Source organism: Rousettus aegyptiacus, unplaced genomic scaffold (genome assembly GCF_014176215.1).
Source record: "Rousettus aegyptiacus isolate mRouAeg1 unplaced genomic scaffold, mRouAeg1.p scaffold_m13_p_8, whole genome shotgun sequence".
NCBI lineage: Eukaryota > Metazoa > Chordata > Mammalia > Chiroptera > Pteropodidae > Rousettus > Rousettus aegyptiacus.
The window spans coordinates 37,758,025-37,766,369 of NW_023416311.1; the positions used below are offsets into that span (position 1 = coordinate 37,758,025).

Sequence of the window (8,345 nt, forward strand, 5' to 3'; positions counted from 1 at the left end):
GTCCATTAAACACCATGAATAACCAAGGTGACAAGGCATCTCAAAAGAAAAAGAAAAATCTCCAGAAAATAAGCTTATGGACATAGAAATATGCAACTTAAATGACAGGGAATTCAAGTTGGTACTTCTGAAAAAACTCGGTCAGTTCCAAAACAAATAATATCAACAATTTCAGGAATTAAAAAAACAACTAGATGAGCAGAGCAAGGAGATTGAACCCTCAAAAAGAAAAGAATAGATCTTCTGGAGATAAAAACACACACTTCAAGCGTTGAAAAAATGAAATAGCAAGCTTGGGAAATACAATCAATCAAATAGAGGAAAGGATCAGTGATGTTGAAGACAGAAATCTAGAAATAAATCAGGAGGAAGAAGAGAGAAACCGAAAAGTGAAAAATAATGAAAAAGAAATACAAGAACTAGCTGATACCCTCAGGAGAGGAAACATAAGAATAATGGCATTATCAAAGGCAAGGAAAAGGAGCAGGGTCTAGAAAGTATTTTCAGACAAATAGTGGATGAGAAGTTCCCAAATCTAAGGAATGAGCTGGAGCTTGGAATTCAAGAAGTCAACAGAACACCCAATTACCTCGACCCAAAAAGGCCTTCACCAAGACATATTGTATTGAAATTATCAAAAATCAACAACAAAGACAGAATTCTCAGGGAATCCAGGGAGAAGAAAACTAACTTATAAAGATTAACCCAATAGATTAATCTCAGACATCTCAGCACAGACTTTACAAGCCAGAAAAGAATGGAATCAAACATTTAAACTATTAAGTGAAAGGAACTCCCAGCCTAGAATAATGTATCCGGCTAAGATCTCCTTTAGATATGAAGGAGAAATTAAGACCTTTCCAGAAAAATAAATAATTAGGAGTAAAGTAACTATTGGGCAAATAGAAGTGGAGGAGTGCAACCCTTACTAAGAACAGAGCATTATAAGCTTAAATAATAAGAAAAGATTTACTATAGCAAGATAGTAATGAACATTGAGCATACATAGGAACAAATTGAGATAACAATGACTGAAAGGATTCGAAGATCCTAATTCACAAAGGGGAATGGAGATAAGGCATGAACAGAAGAAAATGGATGACTGCTAAATCTATATCTATATATATCTATATCTGTATATCTATATCTATATATAAAACAAAAGAACACTGTCCATGAATCTAGATCAGAGTCATTACAAAAAAAAAATTCATATATCTGAAATTATATAAAATTGCACATGGAAAAAATTTAGAAAATTTAAAAAGCAGACAATATAAAATTGGGTACCATAAAAACAGCAAATTAGTGAATTAGGAAACAAGTTCAAAATTTTCTTCAAAGTTAAAAAAAGATAAGGGAAGAAAATGATGAAAGAAAAGTTAAGAATTATAAAGTTGCTAAGAGAGAAATCTTAAAAGTTATTACACACACAAAAAAATTGTAACTATGTGAGGTGATGATGTATTAACTAACTTTATTGTGGTAATCATTTTGCAGTATATATTTCGAATCATCATGTTTATATCTCAAACTCACACAATGTTATGTCAATTGCATCTCAATAAAGCTGGAAAAAATGACTACCTATTTAACGATACAGTGGTTTATTTTACTTTCTTCCTCTTTTCAAGATATTTTACATTTTTTCAGACTCTCAATATTGCAAATAACTCTGTAATGAATATTTTTGTACATAAATCTCTGTATGTCTACTTTATGGTAAATTCCTGCCTGAGTCACAAGAAACTGATGTCTTTGTAGCTCTTGATATTTAAATTTTCCAGAAATGCTTTAACTTTTTATATTTAACCTTAGTGAATCATTTTACATATATAATCATTATATATATATATGTATGTATATATACATATATAGTTTATATACATATATAATTTACGTACATATAAATGTGTGTATTATATATTTTATACACACACACACACACAGGGTCTCTAGTTGGGTGAGGACACTGCCATACTCTGAGATCCGACAGTGCCCCTGGCTAGCCTCCATATTTGAGTGAGCCTGCTGGCTGGCCTTCTCCTTCAAGTGGGGCTGCTGAGTTGGTTCCCTAATCAGGTAGGCTGCTGCTGGGTTATGCAATTTCCTCTGGTTGGACGGGGTCACAGGTTATGTTCCCTGACAAGGTGGTACCACTGACTGGACCATAATTGAGCAGGGCTATAGGCTGGACCCTACCATCATCCTTGGTTGGGTTTTCAGGCTGTGACCAAATGGTGCTGCTGGCTAGACTCCAGATTCAGGTGGGGCCATGGGCAAGGCACTGTGGTTGGACAGGGCCTCAGGCTGTGCTGTGTGATCAGGTGGGGCTGCAAGTTGTGCCCTAAAATTGGATGGGGCAACAGACTGGCCTTTGAGATCCTACAGAACTGAATCCTAATGTTGGCTGGAGAAGTTCCTGACTGGACTCACCACTGGGAGGAGCCTCCAGCTATATCCTGTAGTTGGATGGAGCTGGAGACAGTGCACTGTATTCTGGTGGGTTCACTGCCCAGGCTTCTTTGTTGAATGTGACAATAGGCTAAGCTCTACAACTGGACACGGTGACTGGCTGGGCTACCTGCCTGGGTAAAGGTACAGGCTGTGTTCAGCAATGGGGTAGGACTATAAGCTAGGCTCCACTGCTGGTCAGGACTGGAGGCTGGGCTGAGAGCTCAAGGATTACCATTCAGGCTCCCTAGTTATGGGGGTCCAGAGGCTAAGCTCAACAGTTAGGCAGGGCTGCTGGCTGGGCTCCCTGCCCAAGCGGGGCCATAGGATAAGCTCCATGGCTGCCCAGGTTCTCTGACCAGGCTCCTGGATGAGCGAGACTGGAGCCCATGCTCAGCAGTTAGGAGGGGGTGCAAATTTGCTTCCCTGCCTGGGTGGGGTGGTAGAACAGGCTTCACTACCTGTACAGCTCACTGACTGAGGGCCCCAATCTGGTAACCTGGTCATATGGAACCACTGACTTGGCTCTGCAAATGGACAGAGCCACTGTCTGGGGTCTCTGCTCAGGTGCCACCACAAGATCTGAGGACTGGTTGGTGTAAGCCCCACCCCCTCCTGTCCGTCTGATCCCGTGGTAGAACCCCGGGGGTTCCCACCAGCGACGCTCATGAGGCAAGACCCGAGCCTCCTGGGAAGCGTCTATCAACACTGGGGAAGCTGGATGGCCACCTTGGATTATCTTTCCCCACTAGAGAAACCACAGGCCCAGGAGGGCCCTCGGAGCCGGAGCCAAGTGGCGCTGTGCCGCCCGCGTGAGCGACAGTGTGGTCAGGGTGTCGCCGCATCTCTTACCCTTGTAATGTGGTCCTTCTTGTACTCTGTGGTGGGGGAGGGGGTGCTTTAGCCTCGCTCCCCAGCTCTGGGATTTTCACAATGGTATTGATTTGTGGATAGTTGTTAATTGGTCCTCCTGTGTGAGAGACTGACGTCAGGAACGTGCTACGTCGCAATCTTAATGACGTCATTGCAAGACCTTACGTAGTTATTTAAAATAATGCTTTGTAATTATATTTATGGTATTTGACAATGCCACCACATAATGTTAAACGGAAAAAGATTTTAAACTGAAATAAATAAATAAATATAATTCACTAAAATGTTAGCTGCCCTTATCTCTGGAGATTAGCTTTAGGGTGTTTTTATTTTCTTAGATTCATGCAATATTTTCCAAATGTTTCATGAAATTTGAAAAGACTGTTTTATAATCTATATGTATAACTTGTATAAATCATAAAATATCTTTTCAATTCAGAGCAGCTTCTGTCTTATCGATCATATTTAAAAGGTCTCCCATAGAACATCTTTAAAATAATATTAAATACTCCTTTTCCTTCATTCCTACAGGTAGAATTACACATTATGTACTTGTAGACATGTTATCCTTTTATATATAATCTGCTAGCTCTAAGAATAAAATATTGTTTGAGTTGTATGATTCATCTTAAAGGACAAAGAAAAAGATCTCATAAGTTCAGTTGCACAGAACAATATGTAATGAACAAGGACTGCATCATGAATCTGGTGAGTTGAGTTTGGGATAAATTACAGAATTTTCTTTCTGTACAGAGCAATTTTTCCCAATCCTAGCTTTGTTCATGTTCATAGTGTTCGTATTTTTTGTTCATTTAATAGTAAATTATCAGGTTATCTGAAAGCAATAAGAAACTAATTTCTATGTAGATTCTTAAGGGAATTTTTTTTTAAATTACAGTTTGGAAAATAAATGGAAAAGAGTGTTTCTCGGCCTCTCCAAAATAGTTTTTATGTTATTGCTTTCCCTCTTCTCATTCTCCCAACCAAAACAGTGTGCCCATCTTTGTATTAACCATCATCACTTTAAAAGCATCTCTTTTATTTCCATGAATGCAGTGAAAACAAATTATAGTGATGTCAGCAAAAAAAAAAAAAAAAAAAAAAGAATCATTGTCTTTAACCCCCTGTGATGAAAAGGGCACTTAATGTCAAAAATGTGATAAATTTCAAATTGGAAGGCAGCTTCTCCACCCCTACAGTCCCTTGCCTCCTCTAGATCCTGTTCTCAAAGAGATTAAAAATATGAGAAGGCTTCTGTGTACACCACTATCTCACAAAGCTGTTAAACAGAAAGAGAATGGGCTTTTTAGAAGAGGCCTGTGAACACCAAGGTTGGTCTTCAGTAGTTGGCCCCCTATACCAGGCACACTGCAGAATCAAGATGAAGGGTCAACTGAAGGTAATTTTCTCTGGAAGGATACATTGATGCTGACTAAAACAGTAAGCAGAGTTGCCATTTTGTCAATCTGTAGCTAGAAACCTAGCAGCCTAGTATACGTCTACTGATCAGAAAATTCTCTCTCCAATAAGAACATCTAGATGGGGAAACAACTGCTACAATGAGAATATTTTCTGTGAGCATGTAGTCAGTACAATGAGAACTAGATGGATTGGACAATCACTGGGGCACAAGAATTATCAGTCTATGCTTCCACTTCCACTGCAGAGAAACACCCACCATCAGCTAGGGAATGGTCTCTTTCTGTGGGATCTCAGCTAAAGAAAAATGTAAGTACCTCTTGCCCATTGGACTTTCTATTCAGACTGTACGATTGGGAGCCCTGTTTTTAAAATTGAGTTATAATTTACAAATAAGAAATTGTATTTAGGTGTACAGCTTAATACATTTTGATAATTTTATAAGCCCATATCATCTCCACTTCAATCTGGAGAATGATTCTGTCATTCCTAAAAAGTTTCCTTATGCCCTTTTCCAGTCTATTTCCATTCCCACACAGAGGCAACCATTATTCTCATTTTTATTTCCATAGATTTGTTTTGCCAGTCTTTGAACTTCACATATATGGAATCATACCTATGTCTTAGTGATTTGACTTCTTTTGCTCAACTTAATATTTTTGAAACTCATCTAGTTTATTGCTTTTATCAGTGGTTCATTTCTCTTTACTGCTGAATATTATATTTTATAGACATATATATGTGTATATATATATATATTACAATTTGTTTATACATTTTCCTGTTGATGAACATTTGCTTTGCTGCCAGTTTTTGGTTATTATGCATAAAGCTTCTAAGAATATTCTAAGAATATTCTTGTTATAAGGTTTTTTGTAGACATATAATTTTGTTTCTCTTGAGTAATTTTTAGGAACAAAATCTCTGAATCATAGGGGAGGTGTATATTTAACTTTATAAGCAGTTGTCAAATAGTCTTCTAAAATAGTTGTACTATTTTACACTCTTACCGGTAGTGTATGAGAGTTCCAGTAGTTCCATATTTTTGCCAATATTTGTCATCATGTCTTTTTAATTTTGGCGACTCCAGTGGGTATATACTGGTATCTTATTGTAGTTATAATTTACTTCTTCTATGTACTCTTGATGTGGGTAATGGACTAAGAGTCACCACATTTGTTTTTAATATCAGTCATTTGAAATTCTTCGTAGATAATCCACAACCTCCCTTTAGAATATATGGTCCCTGAACACTCTCTGTCCTCAATTTGGAACCTAAGTTGCAATTATGAGACTCATGAAAAATAAAAAAGTAGTACTTAGCATCCTGCTACACCTTGATTAGTTTCTTACACTAATCAAAGTTCACCCCTGGGGCTGGGAAGGCCAAGCCTTTCCAAAAGATTTTGGCCACAAATACTAGAACAAAATGAGAGTCTGTCAGCAAGGAAGAAGTATGAGAAAGATGTTGGGTAGGCAGCCATGAGTGTCTACTACAGTGAAAGTGTTTACCAGTGACTTGAAAAGAAAAGTTTCCTGTAGTCAAATTGAACTAGAATACAAAATGCTCCAGGCCAAATTCTTAATCATATTTAGTAGCCAAATTTTTAGTCATATGTGGTCTGAGCTTTCTGTGCACAGACATAAAAAGAAGCCTCCTATTTTCCGCAACTCTTCCTGTCTTTTTTGCTTCCTTCTGCATTTTTTCCCTTCAAATTCTTTTAATATTCCACAGCTAAAGACAGAGGAGGAAAAGTAAAAGGAAAATGAAAAGGGAGAAAATTTTGACAAGTCTTTAATGCTTCTGAAATACCCATTTTTGACTATTAGAGATCATAAAAAGCAAGACAAAGCCAGTGTCTAATTAGCACAAGCAAGAGTAAAGTAACACATTCTTATCAGAAGTCAGGGGTAAAAAAGAACGGGAAGCAAGTAAGTCAAGCATAGTAGGAATTCCCCTCTGGCCCTGACGTACTCTCCACCCTTCTCTACCCGGCGTTTTTCCCCAGCAAGCTGAGCTTTACTGCTGATACCACCTGGGCTCCCTTGACCTCTGACTTCTACATTGGTTTGTCAATGTTTGGAGCTGGCAGGAGATGTAGGAGGTGGAGAGGGAGAAGTCAGGAAATTTATCCCCTCGCATCCTTCCCTCGTGAACAGAAGCTTGGCAGTGGCTATGTTCTTCTCCCCAAGGTGACAATTCCTATCAAATGAACCTTCTTCCATGGCTGCAGTTCTCCTTATCTTCTCATAACTACCATCTCCCTTTGTCCTTTCAGGTCCAGGATTAGCATGTTTCACCAAAGAATGCTTCCCCACTCATTGTGGGTTCCCTCAAGCCTACTGACATCATTGCAAATTGCCCCTTTATTAAACCTTTTTTTTTTTCACTTATCCCTTTAAATTTGGCATCTAACTGATACCTCAAGGTACAAGTTAAGAAGACATATGTATCCAACTCAGGGCAAGTAAAAATTCTGAAATACAAAGCAAAAAATAAATCAAGTTACCAGAAATCTGAGTACCAACCTAAGAACCTGATTCTGATACAAGATCTGATTAAACAAGGAACCTCTTCTCTACCCGAGACAAACTGAACACAACAAAGGGATTGGAAGAAAGGTAGCGAATTCTGACAGAAAACACCTGTGGAAGGGATTGGTAACAAGATCAGAGACAAACTAAAGGAAAATAGAACTCCACTGATCTACAGACCATACCTTGCTATCTTCCAAGTCTCCAAGTCTCCATCCTCAAACCTTCCCCATTGTATAATTTCATCCACTCTCCCCAAGCCTTCAACTCTCACCTCCAGGCAGAATAATGCAGAAGTCTTTCTCTAACCTAAATATTAGTCTTCAGCTACAGACCCAACTGCTTGGATATTCCCTGGCCACTCAAAATTATTTCATCCCAAATTTATCATATCTTCATCCTCTCACAGTAACTGGTAACTCCTCTTGACCTATTTCTATTTATGGATCAGCTGCCTCCCATTGGAGCACTCTCAACATGTCAGGCATTTTTTACTACCTTCTCTCACAATCCCCATATCTAAACCATTGCACAACAGAGAACCTATATCATCTATATGCATATCTTCTCCTGTGGGCTTCAATCTTCCATTCCAGCCTCATCTACTACTTATGTTCTTCATTGTCTTTATCCTATTTTGGAATATAATGTGTGTCTTGTCTTACTCTAATAGAAAAACCTTTGCTGTCTGTGGCCATGCCACCCTGAACATGCCCAATCTTGTCTGATCTTGGAAGCTAAGCAGGATTGGATCTGGTTAGTACGTGGATGGGAGACCAACTAGGAATATCAGGTGCTGTAGGCATTTAAAAAAAGAAAAAAGATAAACATCTGAGAAACAATTCTACTTTTTAAATGAAAAGTCTCAATTTTTAGAATATACCTTTCAAGTACCATTTTCTTTATAAAGTATTTCCTCTCCTTTCCCCAAATGTCCTCTTCTTCTTTTGAATATTTGATTTATACCACTCTTATAGATTTGTATTTTATTATGTACTGTAATCATGAATTATATATTATAATCATGTACTACTGTTACATATTATACTATTATTTGTAACACT

General features: G+C 38.1%; 1 pseudogene; it reads left to right on the forward strand.

The window, feature by feature from the left end:
• Nucleotides 1–7,967: 7,967 nt before the first annotated feature.
• On the forward strand, nt 7,968–8,086 carry LOC118607503 (annotated as a pseudogene).
• Nucleotides 8,087–8,345: the final 259 nt, after the last annotated feature.